Source organism: Hibiscus syriacus, unplaced genomic scaffold (genome assembly GCF_006381635.1).
Source record: "Hibiscus syriacus cultivar Baekdansim isolate YM2019G1 unplaced genomic scaffold, ASM638163v2 tig00002511_pilon, whole genome shotgun sequence".
NCBI lineage: Eukaryota > Viridiplantae > Streptophyta > Magnoliopsida > Malvales > Malvaceae > Hibiscus > Hibiscus syriacus.
Window position 1 is genome coordinate 24,629 of NW_024061932.1, and position 21,435 is coordinate 46,063.

The 21,435-nt window shown below is 33.6% G+C and overlaps 1 pseudogene; it reads right to left on the reverse strand.

Annotated features, from left to right (window-relative positions):
* Positions 1 to 252: 252 nt before the first annotated feature.
* LOC120146035 lies at positions 253 to 2,750 on the reverse strand (annotated as a pseudogene).
* Between the last annotated feature and the right edge of the window lie 18,685 nt (positions 2,751 to 21,435).

The window sequence follows — 21,435 nt, forward strand, 5'->3', positions numbered from 1 at the left end:
TAATGTCCCAAATTGAATAAAATTTGAGTATTTATTTTACGATGAATGTACTACAAATGGAACTATTCATTTACATACATACACACATACATATATATATATATATATATATATTATTGATAGATACAGACAATAGCAAGCATAATTATATAAAATTTAGAAAGTTGATCTAATCTTCTTAACACAATGTTCCAATCTTTCACACAAAAATACCAAAAAATAAAATTCCATCAACCAAGCTCTTGCTTCCTATTCTAAATATACATGACTTGTAATTCTAACAACAAACAGTTTAAAAAAACACCTGTACAGCTGAAATAATTCTGGGTTATCCTTGCAATTCTATTTTCTTTTCTATATGAGAGCTTATCTGCTTCTACTTGAAACATTTGAAATGTTTGGATAGGAGGAACTAAGCTTTTTTTTTCTTATCTTATTTTCTTCCACATATCAAATCTCTGGTTTTAAACGACCAGTGGAACAATGTCGAGAGGCTTAAGGTTAAACGATGGAAAACCGAGATAGAAAATGTAACTATATTCACTTTGACGAAAATCATTTGGTTCGAAACCGTCCATGTTTGAACCGGAATAAAATCCCATTTGAAAAAGATTTTGCAGCTCATTGTCTAGCACGGTCCATTGATAAACGGAATGTGTTAGAATCTGTATTCTGATGAGGAAGAGATTAGGAAAGGATGCTTCGACATCCCTTTTAATACATGTGGTAAGGGAGGGAATTGCGGCTTTGTATTCGGGATGCCTGAAGTTGTTCCGGGAAAGATGTCGGGAGAATGCGTGACTGGGGTTCATCCCCGGACCAAATCCGAGAGCTGCAGCACTTCCACTTCGTGTATGAAGAATCTGTACAGGAGGGAAGGGATTCATGTTGCGTCCTATATATCAAATCATAATTGATTGTACAATATCTTGGATACATATGGAAGCATAACTTACATCTTTGGATAAAATTCTGTCTAAATCAAGGTTTAGCTCTGGGTTGACAATGGCAAGTTTCATCGATAAAAACTGCATTGCAATAAGAAGTTAAATACACAATTGAAATTTAGTATATTATGATCCAAGTAACAATGTCACAAGCACTGATTCAAATACATCATTGAAATCCATTCACGTTTGTAAATATGGGATAGTTCTCAAAGTAAACATATGTATGATACTGCAAAAGCTGCACTGTTAAGTCCTGAAGGAGTTCGTATTTCGTTACAAGTTGAATGCAAGATAAAGTTTCCATATGAAAGATGTGATCATCTCATAAAAATTGCAGTCAAGGATGAGATATAAATTTCCATTTCTTATTCAGAAACAGAAAAGTTAAGCAGATTTTCCGAATGAAGAAAAGTTTGCAAGAGATTTTGATTCAAAGTTCTCGTTTAGCTACTTGGTTGCATTAGTGAAGACTAAGAACTATACCTAAAAAAAAAATCAATGGGAGCTCAAGTGAATGATAATTTTCAATCTAAAGGATAAATACTTAGCTCCAATCTTAGTATCATACCTCAACCTGCTGTTGCAATGACTGGACATAGTTGATAATCTCATCAAGCATTACAGCTTTCCTTGTAATCTAACAATGACGCCAATACAAATAAACAAGATTCCATTTCATTTTGAAAGATCTTAATGCTATGCAACGTTACTCGGGAACCAGGATAATATTTAGAAAATATTCGCATACACTTGTATGAATGTGTCAAAAGCTACATAGAGATAATGCAACCTCTGCTTACCTTATTGCATCCCGGTACGAGTTCTTGAAGCAATCTCATTCTCTCTTATCTTTTCCCTTCTCACCTGCAAACACGAAAATTCCCAGATTCGTCTACAATGCAAGTAACACAATATTGTTTCTTCGATATCGAAACAGGAAGTTACCCTTTCTGCCAGGCTATGACTATTTGTAGCCTGACCCCTTCTGGCTCTCACATTGATATAAATCTCTTTAGGAGCTTCTCCGGATTGTGATCCGTCTTTATGTTGTTTAGAAGCTTGCTTACCACGTGAATCACCACCTGTTTTCTTTTCTTCCCATTCTGTTCTTTTGGACCATCGCAGCTGTCGCTAGACAGATCCATTCGAGGCTCCTCATAACCATTCTAATGCAAATAACAAAGCTGAATTACCATGTCTGCGGTGTCATAGTTCATCATATTGCTTCATTTATTTGACATTATTGTAAACAGATTCATAGAAGCATATATACCTTGCATGATCTTAACGGAGAGTTGGATTCAGGAGATCGTTTTCGGATGTTTCCATTAGGAGAAGAGCCCACAAGCGCTTCTTCTAAGACTCGGTACTCATCAAGTGATCGCAAACTGTTTGTTAAACCTTCCATTGCCACCCTCGGCGTTTAGAGCATAATTCGAGGGGCACCTGCTGTTGGCGATTTGGTTGCATTGCGGTAGGCCAAAGGGACCAACCATTTGAGACAAATTTCCACCATCAAAGCCACTAAGCTTCGGCACCAGCTCAACAAAGCTCGGATGAGATTGATACTGGGAAACATGGGAAGTCCCACTAATTCCCTGACGTTCCATCACAAGATAGTAATGGGAAGCCACTGAAGAACCTCCAAGGCTTTCACTCTGTGAAACATTTGGATCCCAACCAGAACCTAAGAAAGGACCCAATGTATTTGAAATCTTGTTGAAAATGGATATTGAACTCATTGCCAATCCAATATCATCACCATTTTCACTAGCCATTTCCCAAGACTCCAAAGCCAAAAAGAAAACTCAAATTCTAAGGAAACTCAAGATGGTTTGACCACATTTAGTTTGGGGATATCTTGCTGACAAGAACAAATAACAATGACAGCTTTATAGAACTGAGAGAATGTTAAAGTAAAAAACCTCTCATTGCATCGTCTTGGAGAAAAAAAAAGTGAAAAGTGGAAACCCAATGCATCTGTCACAATTTTTTTTCTTCATAAAGACCGATATTTACTCTTGTTCCAATAAACCCTAGGATCAAATCTACTCTGTTAGGGGGAAAAAAGGAAATTCTTTCCACATGATAATAAAGTACCTTTCAGAGCATAAAGTGGAACATTGACAAACAATGGCATTAGCTAAGTTACACCTAATCAGTGTAACAAAAAAAGAAAGCAAATTCCTTTTGTATCCTTCTAGCTTAGAGAAGAACAATAATTTTTTTCAGGATCAATTCATATAGAATGAAAAGAAATCTCTAGCAAAGAAAGCAATCAAATATTTTGTAAGTTTTGAATTACCCAGAAAAGGAATTTTGAGAAATGGGTGTTCCAAAGAACGACAAAAAAGCATTAAATTCTAACTTGAATTATGCAAGAACTGAAATGAAGCATAGTGTCAGTCACAGTCCCCTCAATTGGATGTTTGATAGTACCTCCAAAAGCATCAAATGCTAAAACTTTTTTTTTAAGTTGCGTAACAAGAAACCAAAGTCACCAATTTGGAACTAGCACAAAAATAATAAGGTGACGTTTGGTTCGATGGAATATTTATGAGAGAATTAAAATTTGTGAAAAAATTAGAATTTATGAAGGAATTAGAATCTGTGAAAGAATTAGAATCTGTAGGAATTAGAATCTAATTCCATATTCAGTTTGGTTGGTAGGAAATATAATTAAAATCTAATTTCATATTCTGTTTGGTTCACAGACATGTCAGATAAATTTCATTTTAGTAATGTAAAATGACATAATTATCTTTCTTTTTATGCTTTAATTAGTTTATTTTACAACTTACATGTAGTAATATATTATAAAAAATTTAAAAATAATTAAATTTTTATTTTATTGATTGATTATTTATTTCAATAAATTATAAAAATCATGCTAATAAACATTATAAGTTAAAATCATCGCAATCAAAATATGTTAATAAGTTACCAAAAGATAGAGCAATATTTCGATACATTCCAATCAGAGTATGTTAATTAGTTACAAAAATATACAAAAAACTATTTTTATTCAATATATGAATCAGAAACTCGACCCGACACGACTTAAAATAAAAAAAAAATTATTTTTATTCAATAAAAACATTGACTTAATTGAAAAAAATATATATAGTGGGGTATTATTGTTATTATTCCTAAATATATAAGGTAAAATTATATTTTTTCGGGTCGGTTTGGTTTTTTTCACCCTAAACCCGAACCCGACCCGAATATCACACTTAAAAAACTCGACCCGAATATCACACTTAAAAAACCTGACCCGACCCGAACAAAATAAAGTTTCATCCGACCGACCCGAATATATGAATTAGAAATCCGACCCAACCCGAAATAATAAAAAAGTATTTTTATTTAATAAAACATTAACTTAATTCGACCCGACCCGAATTATATATATATTCGGGTCGGTCTAATTTTTTTCACCTAAACCCGAACCGACCCGACTCGACCCGAATATCACACTTAAAAAACCCGACCCAACTCGAACAAAATAAAGTTTCATCCGACCCGACCCAAATATATGAATTAGAAATCCGACCCGACCCGAAATAATAAAAAAATATTCTTATTTAATAAAAAATAGTGACTTAATCCGACCCGAATTATATATTTCGGGTCGGTTCATTTTTTCACTCTAAACCCAAACTCGACCCGACCCGAATATCACACTTAAAAAAACCTGACCCAACTCGACCCGAATATCACACTTAAAAAACCCGACCCAACCCGAACAAAATAAAGTTTCATCCGACCCGACCCGAATATGAATTAGAAATCCAACCCGACCCGACCCGAAATAATAAAAATTATTTTTATTTAATAAAACCAGTGACTTAAATCCGAACCGACCTAAATTCTATATTTTTCGGGTCGGTCCGATTTTTTTCACCCTAAACCCAAACTCGACCCGACCCGACCCTACCCGAATATCACACAAAAAAACCTGATCCAACCCGACCAAAATAAAGTTTCACCCGACCCGACCCGATCCGACCCGAATATATGAATTAGAAACCCGACCCGACCCGACCCGAAATAGTAAAAAAATATTTTTATTCAATATATGAATAAGTTACCAAATGATTGATGAGGGTAGTATGTTCAAATTTCAATTCCCTCCAACAAGGGAATTGAATTCAATTCATTTTTGGATGGAATTCACTTTCCCTCATTTGATGGAATTGAATTCCATCATGGATTCTAATTCCCTTGAAAAACTTGAACCAAACATGGAAAAGTGGTGGAATTGGATTCCAATTCCCACAAATTCCAATAGATTCCATCCAACCAAACGTCACCTAAAAAAAGCATCAAATTTCAACCCTTTTTTTTACATCCTAAGAAATGCAACTGAGCTATAAGCCTAGAGAGAGAAAGCACATAAGAAACGTCAATATTTTATTAAATGTTAACAAATGGCTTGATTGAATGTATTTAAATAGTTGAATAATCTTGATAATTTGTTAAATAATAGTCAAAATAAAAAAGAATAATTAAATGATGATTGATATAGTTTATCTTAAAATTAAATAATAAATTTATTATAAATATAGAAAATATGTAATTGTCTCAGGAAAAGCGGACTAATATACTGCTAATATACGACGTTAACAGATATATTAAAAGATATTTAACAAATTCGGTTTAGTGCTACCGGAAATGTTGAGTAATAATAATGTTGTAGGTGGAAATCATGAAGAAATATTAAAAAAATTGACAATCGGCAAACATAGCTTGTCGGCTTGTATCGATACAAATAAAAATGTATCGATCCATAACAGTATAACAGGTAAAAATATTATCAAACCGATTTCATTATGATAAAACCGGTAAAGCGCTACCTAATATGTTTAAAGTATCGATTCTATTGAAATAAGTATCGACACTTTTGGAATTTAAAAGAGAAACAGTAATAGCGCCTATAAAGTGTCGATACTTTACAAAAATATATCGATCCATTACAATATAACAGGTAAAAATATGACAAAATTGGTAAAGCGCTATCGGATATGTTGAAAGTGTCGATACTTTAATATAAGCATCAACACTTTTGGAATTTAAAAGATAAGCAGTAATACGCCTATAAAGTGTCGATACTTTATAAAAATGTTTTGATCCATAATAATATAACAGGTAAAAATATGACAAAACCGGTCTCGAAATGAAAAAACCGGTAAATCACTACCATATATGTTAAAGTGTTAATACTTTAATATAAGTATCGACACTTTTAGAATTTAAAAGAGAAGCAGCAGTATAGCGCCTATAAAATGTCGATACTTTATAAAAATGTATCAATCCAAAAATATAACAAGTAAAAATATGACAAAACCGGTCTCGAAATGATAAAACCGGTAAAGCGCTACAGATATGTTGAAAGTGTCGATACTTTAATATGTATCGACACTTTTGGAATTTAAAAGAGAAGCAGTAATAGTACATATAAAGTGTCTATACTTTATAAAAATGTATAGATCCATAACAATATAACAGGTAAAAAATATAACAAAACCGGTCTCGAAATGACAAAACCGGTAAAGCGCTACCGGATATGTTGAAAGTGTCGATACTTTAATAAGTACGCGTAAAATATTATCGATAATTTTTAAAGAAATAGGGTTTTATCCTATCGAAAGTATCGACACCTGACATAAAAGTATAGACACTTTGGTAGTTGTATCGATTAAATATAAATAACATATCTGGTTAAAATATAAAGGGCATAGCTAAATTTTCTCTGAAAATAGATAGAATACGACTGAGTTTTTGAGAAAATCGAAGCGTAATTGTTGTTGCATTTCAGAAGGCGTTTCTAAAGCGAAGTTTGTTGTTGTTACTGCAGTCGAATCGAAAAGTATATTGTCGAATCCCTAGTTTTTTATTATTACAGAAATCGGAAATAGGGGTATTATGTGTTGTTTGGGGTTTTGGAAGTAAAGAAGCATTTGAGACCGATTACAGGTAGAAAGTGATATTCTAGGTAGATGATAAATATCGATACTTTTATTAAATATTATATGTAGAAAATGATATTATAGGTTGTATAAATGTGACGATACTTGGAGTATTGAGTGTTCTCATTTGTTTGAAGGAAATAGGGATTAGGGTTTTTGGGTTTGGTTTAGGGATTTCGTATCGAAGCCAGGAAGGATTTGGGACCGATTATAAAATATTATAGGTAGAAAATAAATATGGATACTTGTATATAATATTATAGGTAGAATGATATTGTAGGTTGTATAAATGTACCGATACTTATAATAGTGGCTATTTAAATTCTTTTAAAGGAAATCGTTTTACTACAAGAGTAGTTATCGATATTTGTATATTGAATAAAGTGTATGTAACTAGTATTTGATTTTGATTTGAGTAAACTGATATATGAAGGAAAAATGAAATCAACAGATCTTGAAATTGTTGGTGGCAAAGATGACTTTGGAATTGAGGCCAAGAGTCGAAAGCAACCAAAGGGTGGATATATGTACTCTAGTAAGTATCAATGTATTTCTGTTATTATTTTTGAAATGATAATTGGATTAAAGTATTTAAGAACTTTAAATTGATAAAAAAAATTAAATGTTGACAGTATGACCGAATGCTAAAGGATGAAGGAAGCTGACAATCACATCGGTTCGGTATGTAAAATGAAATTGACATTGAGTTTTATTTAGCGTTAATGTATTGATTAAGAAAAGTTTATGCTTAATTTTAGGCGAGAGATGATGTGTTGGAGAAATAGAAGTCGATGAGTGATGCTGAGAAGGAACCTTACATCACACAGTCAATGATGGATAGACAATAATACAAAGCTTGGAGGAAAGCACATGAAAAGAAGGTATTCATTAAACTTGTAAATACTTTGATACAAGATATATAGAACAATAACATTATATATTGTTAAAAAATGTAGGAAGTGTCGTCAAGGTGCAACTTAAAAAGAGTTAATTCATTAATTGAACACCTTAAATAGAATGAGCAATTGAATGTGCTGAAAGAAATGAGGTTTGGATCCTTGATAGGAGTGAGGGATCGACCAATTCGGAGGGAATTGTGTCGATCGTTGATGGAGCAATTTGATGTCCAATAATGTATGGTTAAATATGGTGATTCATTTCCTCTAGGGATCACACGTGCTGCAACCATATTGGGGGTTTCAAATAAAGGCAAAAGTGTTGTAGAAGTCAGTAAGAATAAGAGCTGGAAATCACTTGCCTCCAAATATGATTTGAAGAACAAGGTGACATATGCTGAACTTTAAAAGGAAATAAAAAGTGGATCTTACGAGGGGATGACCTGAAGGCCCAAGTTCTATTGTACCTTGTCGGCATCTTTTTTTGTCCAATGGGTGATACATCAACAAGCAAGGACAATATGAAGTTGATTTGCGATGAAGGCTTGAAAGGTGAATTCAATTGGGCTGAATATGTCCATTCGAGATGATTGAATCAATAATCAGCTTTTAAAAGGGCTCTCAGAGATACCTGAAAGGGTGTATAACAATCTTAGAGGTAAATGAGTTGAAGAACATTTTTGTTTTATATATAAAATGATAGTATAGTTATTATATAAAATAATAAATTTAATTATAAATGCAGTTTGCACTGTTTGATTTTTGGTCAGACCTTAATAGTGTGTCGGCATATGAAAGAACCAAAGTGGCACGCATCCGTGCATGGGGGAAGGAATAGGTGGTTAGAGTGATGGCGAAGTTGAAGTTGGATAGACCGAGGAAGCAAGAAAGGGTAATAAATGTAATTAAATAATATTAAGTATATAATCAATGTCTTAATATTGTAATTTAATTTTGAAGGTTATTGACAAGGAGACAGTGGAGGAGGAAGAATAGATGGTAGTGGGGGGATGACGGTGAGGGGGTGACGGTGAAGGAAAACATAGTAAAATTGACATTTTGATGTCTGAATTGGAGGATGTAAAAAAAAATTCATTTTGATATTTCGTAAAGACAATCAAGAGTCGAAGAGGAAATTGAGAGGCTTAAGGGGGGAAGTGGGTGGAAAAATAGATGGAGTGGTGAAAGAAGTTGTGGAGTTGAGGGGTAAAGTTAAGATGGCGATCGGTGGAAAAATAGAGTGATGAATGAAGTTGTGGATTTGAGGGGTGAACTTACGGGGGTGAAGGGAGTGATTGAGAAAAACGTGGATGAAGGGGAAAAATGAAGGGTGAAATAAAAGTGATGAAGAGTTATGTAGAAGAGAAATACGATGAATTGAAAAATATGAAGAAAAAATTATGGAGGAAGAAGAAAAGATGGAGGAAGTGAGGAGGAAGTATGTGGATGTGATTTATATACTGGAGAGTGTTATTGATGCATATTTGGATTCAAAATGTCATGCACCAAAGAAGAAGTAGCAGAAGGTAAGTTAAATAAAAGAAAAACATAATTTGATTTTTATTATATTGTTGTGACAAAAATTTGTATGCAAAATTGTAGGTTGAAAAAGCAGAAATTCCTAGCGGAATTAGTGGTTACGAGGCTACAATGTGTGATTATTTATAGAATAGTAGGTTAGAATCGTCATAAGTGAAATATATTACTTTGTGAATGATATTTTAATATTTCATTGCAAAATATTAATCCTAATGCTTCATACAGACATGTTGTAATCTCAATGGGAAATCAATTCACTGATGTATCTGACGTTGCAACGTTGAAGCCTATGGAATGGGTTGGCGGTGCGGTAAGTAGAAAGTAAGAAATGTTAAAACCTAGTGAGTGAATATGTTCTGATTGTTTAATTGTTTTTCTTAGGTTATTGATTTGGTCGGCTGGACATTAGTTTACGACTCGAAAAAGTTACTCGGGAAGATTGGGCATATTCCATGCTTGGAAACCATAAGCGGCTACCTTCCATACCACTTAGCGGTGAGTTAAATTAATAAATGTTCCCAAAGTCATGTTATAGACGGTAAATTAATAATGATTGTCGTGTAAATGCAGCAACAGGCATTGGATGCCAACGGCAACGTAATTGTTATTGGTTTTGTGAGCTTTTGGGGTTCCATATTGGATGACTATATGAAATTCACAGAGTGTGACAAGGTAAGACACCATACGAATTGCAAATGATGTTTTCGGTTATATAATGTTGAATTTCGTCGATAGTCGTAGATTGTAAATGACTTGAATCTTCGATTCTATATTTCATCTAAAATCACTTCGGTCATGTTTGAAAAAAAAAACAAGTAACGCAGATGAAAAAGATTCTGAATATCTCATTTGGTTCAATTGGGCTGAAATCCTATGAATTTAAAGTATATTCCTGAATACCCCTGATTGTTTGGGTAATGGAATCACTCGCAGTAAATCTGAATTTAGAATTATTATGTATAAAGGTTCCTGAACGTTTTCCTAAAGCACACGAAAATATAGTGGGATTCTAATGTATCAACATTAAATGTCTGGCTAGATCGGTTAGTAATCGATTCTCCTCAATATGACCTTATTCCAGGAATTCGATCAAATTCATAAGTTTCATGTTATCCAAAATGATAACTACAATGGCCTCTGGAATACTTGGATTCTCTAGTGTGTTCCCTACTTATTACTGAACTGTTTATTGGTTTAATATGTGGTACACCGAATTCATTGGTTATTTTATGGATGCACCAATTTAATGTGATAATTTATGGAATATGGCTGCTATCTAATTTTTGTTTTGAAATGGTATATGATTACCATGTTTTTGGATTTATGGAATTTATGTCACGGTGCAATTGAATTTTGGAATTGAATTACGATGGAATAGCTCTGATCAAGCTAAATGGGCCTAATGTGACTCTTGAGGGCCCCAAGATGTTTCATTAGGTCGGCTTTCCTTTGCTGTGTGCTTAGGGTAAGCTATATGGACTTATTGACTTGGGCTTAAGGATACAAGCTTCATAGCCTATCCTTAAGTCGGCTTTCTTTTTGCTATGTGCATAAAGTAAGCTATATGGAAAATAATTTTGGGAACTACTGATGGTGTACCAGAAAAGGGTTTAAACTATGATTTTCAAAAGTTAAACTCTTTTACGAAATTATGAGATTTACTGGACTATGATTTGTACCTATTATGATTTTATTATACTGTTGGAACACACTAGACATCCTATTCGATCTCCTGAAAATGTCATACTTTGAAAGGTTTCTTATGAACTGAGATTCATGGCTTCTACTCGATGACCTTCTAAGGGAACCCCAAATTATTCTGCAAGCGTATACGTATGATTCAATAAGGAAATTATATGGCTTTCCATTTATCTATATGTCATGTAGCATCATCTGGTAGTTCTGTATTACTGAGCTTTCCAAAGCTCACTCTATTACTCACCTTTTCAGGTTAAAACAATTGTACCAGTGCATCTATCGACTTCAGTAAGGGAGTTCTTCCGGCGTGGTTGCAGAGTATGGTACTTGTGATTAGGGGGCATGTAATTGTATTTTGATTTATATACGAGTTTGGAAATCTGTTTTATTTTTAAATAGTGATAAATGATTTTATAAGTTTACATGTTCTGATAAAAAGTTTTAAAATTTCCGCTATTTTTACAGTGGGTCGCTTCGGTGGCCTAATGTGACTTCCCGAATCAGATCGGGCTACCCGCATCGGTCTGTGGGGGTTACATTTTTGGTATCAGAGCTATGGTTTAAGTCAAAATTTTTCAAGATAAACCGGCCGGTCGAATATCAAAATATGTCTGATCAGTACATGCCCCTAGACTGCAATCATACCTCTCTGAGCCGAAACTCCAGGGCTGAGTCCCTATCTGTAACGAATAAACTGAAGTTTCTATCCGTTAAGGCTATACTTGTACAAAAAGAAATATCAGTAACATCTGTCTTAACGCAGTAAGTACCTTAGCCATGTGAGAGTTATTCATCTGAGAAATTCTGACTCGACTCCAGAAATAAAATTGAGATATGTTGCTGCTCTACGAGCCTATTCACGTAACCAAGGATGAATTGATTTCACAAGGATAAGTTGTTTTGATTACTTACTTGGATTGAGGGAGAATTCTGAAGATTGATTACTCGAGAAATTTTCGTTCAGATTCTTTTATTGAAATGAGGAAGAGTTCTGATAAGAATGTATACTCAATTGGTTAAGGATTAGTGGAGAATCCGTATTTCTATAAAAAGCTACTCGAAGATATGGAAGAGTTGATGAAAGTTTCATTTCTACAATTATGTGACATGAATGAATTTCGAGGACGAAATTCTTTTAAGGAGGGGAGAATTGTAACACCCCAATTTAGGGGCTAAAATTAAGAAATTATAAAGTGGCGGATTTAATTGATATTTTGAAAGAAACATTGGGGATTAAATTGTAAAGTTTTAAAGTTGGCAGACCGTTTTATAAAGTGCAGGAAATTCAGTGGCTAAACCCATGATTTAACCATTTCTTATATATGATGAATTATAAGCTCCTCCCCGTGCGCAGGTTTCATATTTTCCAGATTTCCCTTCTCCAACAACCCAACTTCCAACTCTGATCTACTCGCCGTTCGACCTCCAAACGACGAGCCAAAACCACCATCATGTTCGTTGTCAATCGAGGAACAAAACCCCTCAAACCTTTCGTCGTGAATCATCGCCGTTCGTCGTGAATTTCAGTCGGAGGTATCGTCGGTAATAACTCGATTTTAGTAGGTTTTTCATCGATTCACGACGATCGGGTCATCTGTTTACGACACCTCCCGCACCATCGTGTTCGTTGCATTGTTCCGAGTTTGCCGGTGTCATCCTTGGTCTCTGTCGACGGCGGCGCGTGAGGAGGTGAAGCGGTCAAAGTTTCCGATTTGTTGAAACCGAGCTCTCCGCCGTTCAAAATTGTGAACCGAGCTTTGTAAGTATCTCGAAATCGCTCAAAAAAAATTTTAGAAATTTTTCCGGGATTTTAGCACTGTTCACGCGCCCCTACGCGCCGCCACTGCGCGTGGGGAAGAAAAAAATGACCGGTTTGACCGGTTTTGGTGCATAGTTGACCGGTTTGACCGGTCACAACCCGACCTGACCCGTTGACCCGATTCGACCCATTTACCCGACCCCGTTGACCCGACCCGACCTGTTGACTCGACCCGTTGACCCGTTGACCGTTGGCCCGTTGACCGTCGTTGACCACTGTTGACCAAAACTTTGACTGGCTTTGACCGGGCATTAAATGACCTTTGACTTCGACCGAGTATACCTATCCTGACATTTTTCGACGTTCCAAATCTGATTCCGCTGTCCGTTTTTTGAAATTCGAACCCGAAGGCCTCGAAATATCCAGTCAAACCCGTTGACTTTGATTTTGACCGGAAATTCCAAATTTCCGAAAAGTCACATTTTATGCTTTTCGACGTCCTGAATCCGAATCCGAAGTCCGTTTTGCCAAATTCGAACCCGGTAAGCTGTCTTTCATTGATTTATCAACCGATTTGATCCGTTTATCGCAATTAAGCTCCGTTTCTGATATAATTTATGTTGATATGTATATGAGGAATTATTTGAAGTTGAATTGAAGATCAAAGGCATTCGAATGGAATTTTTATGGTCGATCGGTATTGCACGGAAATCGAGGTAATACTTACTACCTCTTTATGCTTTATGGAACATGTTGATATTGGTAAATGCATGAATAAGATAATGTTGGTCACTTTTGTGGAGTTGAATAATTTATTCACTCGATATGAATGTGGTAGAAATTCTGTAACTGAATACGGATCGAATGACTAAGATAAGAGATTGATAATTGTTAGAATTACATTACAAGTTTATGATAGGTGATAAAGAAATCAGCTCTGGATTTGTAACTTATATTTTATATCATCAAGGGTTAAATGTTAAAGATACTTGGATGAAAAATTATGAGAATACTCCGATATGGTAAAATTACGAAATTACCCTTATGTTGGAAAATGATAAGAATTGCCATGGAAGTTGGTTAATAACTCTGAAAAGACATATTGATCCGATATAACTACTGATGTGCATAAGAAATATTAGTTTTATTTGGAAATTATGGATAACCGGTTTTAATCCTATGACAGTTTGTGAATGAATCATTTCAAAATCAAAGAATGTTCGGGAAAGCAATTGATCATAGGATCTCTAAATTATAATTATTTTCGTTAAGTGCTAATATTGAAATTATCTGGTTAAGAAATTACGAAAATGCCCTTGAGAGATAAAATAGTCTGAATTGACCCTGCATGAGAGAGTACTTTGAGGATTTGTACTTAATTCGATTAAGTACGAATTTAATTGTTAAGATCCTGTCTTTGTACAGAAAAATTTATAATATTCCGTTTGTAAAATCTGAGAAGTCACTTGACCCGAAAATATTCGAATAAGGAGTAAATACTTGAAGAGTAATTTATCGAAGGTATTCTACTGACAGAATTGTTCGAAAGGACTGAAGTAAATGATAAGATTGAATCAAATAATAAGACCAGATGGAAGGAAATGATTGAAATATTCTAGAATTATAAAATGACCAAATTACCCCTGGAATGGAAATGACTCAAGAATGTCACCAAGCTCAGGAATGAATGGATATACTCAAGCTTTGAAATGAATAGAAAAAATGTTAAGCACCAAAATGACCAAAATGCCCTTATGACCTAGAATAAGTAAATGTCTTGGATTAATTAAGAAATCCAAATAAACATGGATGTTGTGCAACCAGTAAAAGTTGTGGAACGCAACTTAAGTGAACCAACGTTAGTACTATCATTACCTGAATGATATAAGTATCACTTGAATGTTTGTTCATCTTCTCAAATTTGGATCGATGATAATTCTGGAAGTACTTGGCGCAGCTCAACTCTAGAGCGCATACAGTACTAATAAGTGGGTAGTCGTTAGTCAAATCAACCACGAATACCAGAATGACTTTATTATATGAATAAATTGAAATGAAATGAAGTACAACGTGTATTTGAAATTCAGAAACGTCTGAATTATTCTGGAAAACTTTAAAGTAATCGTGATAGACTTGCTTACCAAACGAACTAAGTAACATCAATGACTAAGGATTAAATAGGTGATTTGATGAGTTTGGAAACTGTTGAACTTACATGATGAATTGTCATTATGGGTTATGAGCCATGGATCAAGTACGTCAGTATTTCCTGATATTGTTGAAACGTGGAAATGAAATAAAGACCGTTGGAAGATTTATTCAGTGATGATTATGGGGATGATCTATGGATCTGTACTATGGTATTAAAGAGTGAATACACTGGAAGGATAATGAATTGACTTGTTGACATGCATCAGTTTGAGAGTTGTGTAACTCGAGTTGTTTGATAATATGATCGATAGTCGTAGATTGTAAATGACTTGAATCTTCGATTCTATATTTCATCTAAAATCACTTCGGTCATGTTTGAAAAAAAAACAAGTAACGCAGATGAAAAAGATTCTGAATATCTCATTTGGTTCAATTGGGCTGAAATCCTATGAATTTAAAGTATATTCCTGAATACCCCTGATTGTTTGGGTAATAGAATCACTCGCAGTAAATCTGAATTTAGAATTATTATGTATAAAGGTTCCTGAACGTTTTCCTAAAGCACACGAAAATATAGTGGGATTCTAATGTATCAACATTAAATGTCTGGCTAGATCGGTTAGTAATCGATTCTCCTCAATAGGACCTTATTCCAGGAATTCGATCAAATTTCATAAGTTTCATGTTATCCAAATGATAACTACAATGGCCTCTGGAAATACTTGGATTCTCTAGTGTGTTCCCTACTACTTATTACTGAACTGTTTTATTGGTTTTAATATATGGTACACCGAATTCATTGGTTATTGTTTATGGATGCACCAATTTAATGTGACAATTTATGGAATATGGCTGCTATCTAATTTTTGTTTTGAAATGGTATATGATTACCATGTTTTTGGATTATGGAATTTATGTCACGGTGCAATTGAATTTTGGAATTGAATTACGATGGAATAGCTCTGATCAAGCTAAATGGGCCTAATGTGACTCTTGAGGGCCCCAAGATGTTTCATTAGGTCGACTTTCCTTTGCTGTGTGCTTAGGGTAAGCTATATGGACTTATTGACTTGGGCTTAAGGATACAAGCTTCATAGCCTATCCTTAAGTCGGCTTTCTTTTTGCTATGTGCATAAAGTAAGCTATATGGAAAATAATTTTGGGAACTACTGATGGTGTACCAGAAAAGGGTTTAAACTATGATTTTCAAAAGTTAAACTCTTTTATGAAATTGTGAGATTTACTGGACTATGATTTGTACCTATTATGATTTTTATTATACTGTTGGAACACACTAGACATCCTATTCGATCTCCTGAAAATGTCATACTTTGAAAGGTTTCTTATGAACTGAGATTCATGGCTTCTACTCGATGAACTTCTAAGGGAACCCCAAATTATTCTGCAAGCTAGTATACGTATGATTCAATAAGGAAATTATATGGCTTTCCATTTATCTATATGTCATGTAGCATCATCTGGTAGTTCTGTATTACTGAGCTTTCCAAAGCTCACTCTATTACTCACCTTTTCAGGTTAAAACAATTGTACCAGTGCATCTATCGACTTCAGTAAGGGAGTTCTTCCGGCGTGGTTGCAGAGTATGGTACTTGTGATTAGGGGGCATGTAATTGTATTTTGATTTATATACGAGTTTGGAAATCTGTTTTATTTTTTAAATAGTGATAAATGATTTTATAAGTTTACATGTTCTGATAAAAAGTTTTAAAATTTCCGCTATTTTTACAGTGGGTCGCTTCTGTGGCCCTAATGTGACTTCCCAAATCAGATCGGGCTACCCGCATCTGTCTGTGGGGGTTACACTTGAGTAGGCCGATGATGCACTCGAGCTTACCCTCATGGGTAAGGTGCAATTGTTGAAGAGTGTAGAAGGTCTCCCTCAGCCTCTGGTATGCTGCTATGGGATCGTTATCCCTTAACCACGAAAATCGGTGGTCTTGTATCTACAAAGTCTTTCTACTAGGGACTATTGATGCACTACTGTGGGCTGGGTTGATGGTGATAGTAGAGGATGTGGTGTAGCTGAGCACTGGGTATGGCCTTAACGATGTACCTAAGGACTGAGGTGAGGTCCCTAAAGAAAGTCGCCTTCTTGACCCCCGTGTCTATAGGTACCTCCTGCTAGTCCGTATCCTAGATGAACTCATCACTGGTGTAATCTGTTAAGGAGGCATGACTCTCGTCCCTACCATCCTGACTAAATGTTGGATCATCGGTTATATGTTTTCTTTGAAATTGGAAGGAAAGTGATGTTGTTATATATTCATTTCAATCTTTATAGCACTCTTGGCTCTCTAGAAATATGTACATGTATAGACGTTGACTGACTCTAACTCATGTGTCCTAGGAACAACTAAACCTAACGCTCTAATACCACTAAATATAATACCTTAATCCAGTTTGACCAGAAGACTGGAGGACTAAAGTGTCACATGGGACCACGAGGTGATTAACCAAAAAATATTCTTTAAATCAATTATAAAACATTATATAAAATCCATCCAAGGTAATGTAAATAAAAATGTAATAATAAAAGTTTACAAAATACGATGGAGCCCCAAATCATCCAAATAATACACTAAGTTCAAATCAAAATAGAGTTACAACTAAATACAAAATGGTATACAATAGTACTTGTTCTCTAATACAAATCAAGACATACTTTGAAGTCTCTACTGAGCTGGAATATCTGATGATGACAACTCTCCACAGACGATCTCCTAAGCACCTGCGCATGGAAACATATTTTGAATGTTTAGCTTACAATCTCAATGTCGCACTAATAACTATACTATATTACATGCATTCACTAAATGTGCATGCTAGTGGTATAGGTATGAAGACATGAGGATACTAACATGAAATAATGAGGTATGAATCATGGGGTGGCTGAAGGTTATACATCTAGTAGCTCACACCCCTCTAGCCTTCCTAAAATACCCTCAGGTATCTATGGTGAGATCTAGAACTGCATCAGAAACATAAACCCTGTCAACTTACTCCATCGAGTATTGGGGCATCTACACTCAACTGGAAGCTGAAGTGCCTTAGAATTGATTGTGATGTCCGAACTGAACGATCTTTGTCTTCTAAAGTGACTCGGGTGTCTTGACTGTTTCTCGAGCATCAAACAAGGTTAGTTTTATGTCAACCTAACTATTATTGTTTCCAGTTGTTATGAGTTTATTATTGTTCTCGCTTGTAGTTTTATTTCATGGTATTCTGGTATTATTGGGTCCCTCAAAACTGTCCCTTAAAACCCTTGGATTTCTTACCTAAATCTATTTGTGGGTATTGGCACTAAGTCTCTCAATATCGGTACTTGCATCTGAGTATTAATACTAACGTCTTGTATCGATACTATTGACTTATTGGAGATTGACAAAAAAGGGCTAGTATTGATACTTTTGGTTTGTGGTATCGATATTATCCTGAGTATCGATAACAATTTTGGCTTTGATGTTTTGGAAAATACCTAAGTATCAATATCCTTATTGGGAGTATCTATACTCTAGCTCTAGTATCGATGCTCACATGAGTACCGATACCAAATTTACCTGCTAGAATCTGCTAAGTGTAACACCTACAACCCGTATATGTATCAAAATATGAGTTAAGGATGCTGCACAAACATTACAAAAATTCGTTGAACATAAATGCTTAAAATTTTGTTCATTGTAAAACATTTCTTTTTTTTTACTTTAAAATTATTTCATTAACAATGTAAAATTATAAAATAATATTTATTAATTCAAAACGAATCTGGTTATTAGGCAATAATTATGTAGTTTAGTGCTATTTCATAAACTATATAAAACTACGTAAACATTGTTTAATTTATGAACCATTTTAAAAACATAATATATATATATATATATATTCATTCATATATATGAACATAACTAAATAACCAAAATAAATGGTCCTAGTTTACTATTACATACCTTTTTAAACAAATTAGATAAAACAACTAACATACATAAATATACATGTCACTAACAATTAAAAGTAACATCAGAGATGTCTTAGATACATGTAGTAAGTATGATCTCCAAAAAAAAATGCTCAGGAGGCTCTTTACTTCATGTCATATTTCTTAACTGAACCTACGCAAGAAAATCATCTAACGCTAAGTAAAACTTAGTGAGGCAGTAATATCTCAAGGCGATATAAAACAATTAAAATAATCATAATTATGATAAAGCATTAAAATTAACTCAAATAAAATCTCAAAACTTTCAAACCGAATATTCTAGCCATTTTTCTTCATCAGAAACCTGAAAAATCATCATCTCATGATTTTATTAAAAATTATGATGAACATCATCAAATAATATAATAATTACATATGCTTTTCCATACACATTTCAGAACTTCCATATTTCATCATCATATTCTTTTCTTTCAGAACTTTCACATTTATTTTCATAGCCCAATGTATATGTGTAAGAGAGAATATAAGCTACATGAGTCAGATATATATGCACACTAAGCACTTCACAGTGCTATCAAAAGAATCAGAATATGCACTACAAGTACAATCTTATCATTTGCACCAATAATGCCATTCATAATGTACATGAATGTACCAAATCGAAATCAGAATTAGAATTACTCAATTTCATGACATTCCAAGTATACCTATGACTCTCCATGCAACATACAATGAGTTTTTAGATAATACCATGTCCATTTATTAATCAAGCATCTAAAATTAAAATCATTTTCATCTCACCAATATATAATTCATAATTTGGGCAATTCATACCCGAAATCATCCATAATTTAAAATATAACATCAAATAAAATATTGTGGGCCATTCATACCCTAAAATTATTCATAAAACCTTTATATAAACATTATGGAAATATTTCAGAATAAGAATTAAACCATACTTAAAACAATCATATGAGGTTGACTTATCGCAAGTCTTCCTCAATCAAAATAATTAAATAAATTAATTACACTCACATTTACCTTATTACTGAACCTTTATATAATTTTCCTTTACTCACGTATTTTACCTTTTCTTTTGAGTCATTCAGATTGCTAGATTTATTGTGGTTTGAACATCATCATAATAACACAAATATTCAAACTATATGTTAGTATTATACTAACATAATATAAACTTAAAATATAAAAGTATATAAAATAAAATCGATACTTAAATCGATATCAAACTAAATCACATTTTCATCCCAAATTTAAGCTTCCCAAAAATAATCCTTCAATTCCATAAATATTTATTTTTCATCATCAACTCTTCAACCTTTACCAACTTTATATTCAAAACACCATTTATGAATTCTTTTTAGAATTCATATCAACTTTTTCTATTTGATTCATAATGATCCTTCACCATTATGATCACTTCACATTAATTACTAAAAGTTCCAGCACCTTAATAATATACTCAAACCAATACTTCAACATTTAAAAACTTGTAATTTCTTCCTTATTTATTACTATTATTTATTTGAATCACTATCTTAACAATTCTTACAAATTAATCCTAAACAAACACTTAAATTGAAATTTAACATCTAAGTAATTAAATTTCCAACATTGTAGTATTATACCCACATGATGCTTTCACATTTAATAAAATTGCATTCAATTCCCTAGATATTAAGACTATTCAAATTTCACCTTCAAAATTCACTAAGTTTACACTTTGTTCCCAAATCATATGCTAACTTAAAATTCAACATTCCACAATTAATATTCAACATTGAATATCCCAATTTACACATTTATACATCAATATCTCATAATTATCAAAACTTACAAGATATCTATTTTTCTATTTCACGCTTCCAATTTGATCCAAATCAATCTCCAAAGCATTTAGAATACTTCTAATATCAATTCTAGACCATAGGAAAATTTTCAACATTTTTTCTAAATTTTCTTTCCTATGGTCGAATACTATAGATACTTATACACTTGATTTTAATCATCACCCATACTTGAAAATTAATCTACAACATCAAAAACATAATAATCCTTCATTAAATATTCAAAATCAACAAACCATTCATAATCCCAAATTTATAATCTCATCATAAAATCATGTTCACCATAAAAATTTTATACCAAACGATAGAGAATTTCCAGAGGATTAATTTTCTATCTAATAGCTTAATACAAAAATCAACCATGGAAGCTTGAAAATCAAATTAAAAAGCTCCCCTTACCTTCAATGGAAGTCATGGCTAGTTAAGGAAGAAAAAGATGAAATTTTGATGATTTCCCCCCAACTTAGCTCTTAATACATATAGCTTAATATAAACCAACTAAATTTAAAATTCATTTAATAAGAAATTCCAACTTTTCCATTAATGAATCATGATAATTACCATTTTCCATTGAAAATATCTTCCATCAAAATATCTCATAGTCAAAGATGAACCAAATTGAAGTGACTTTCTACTTTAAGCATGCAATT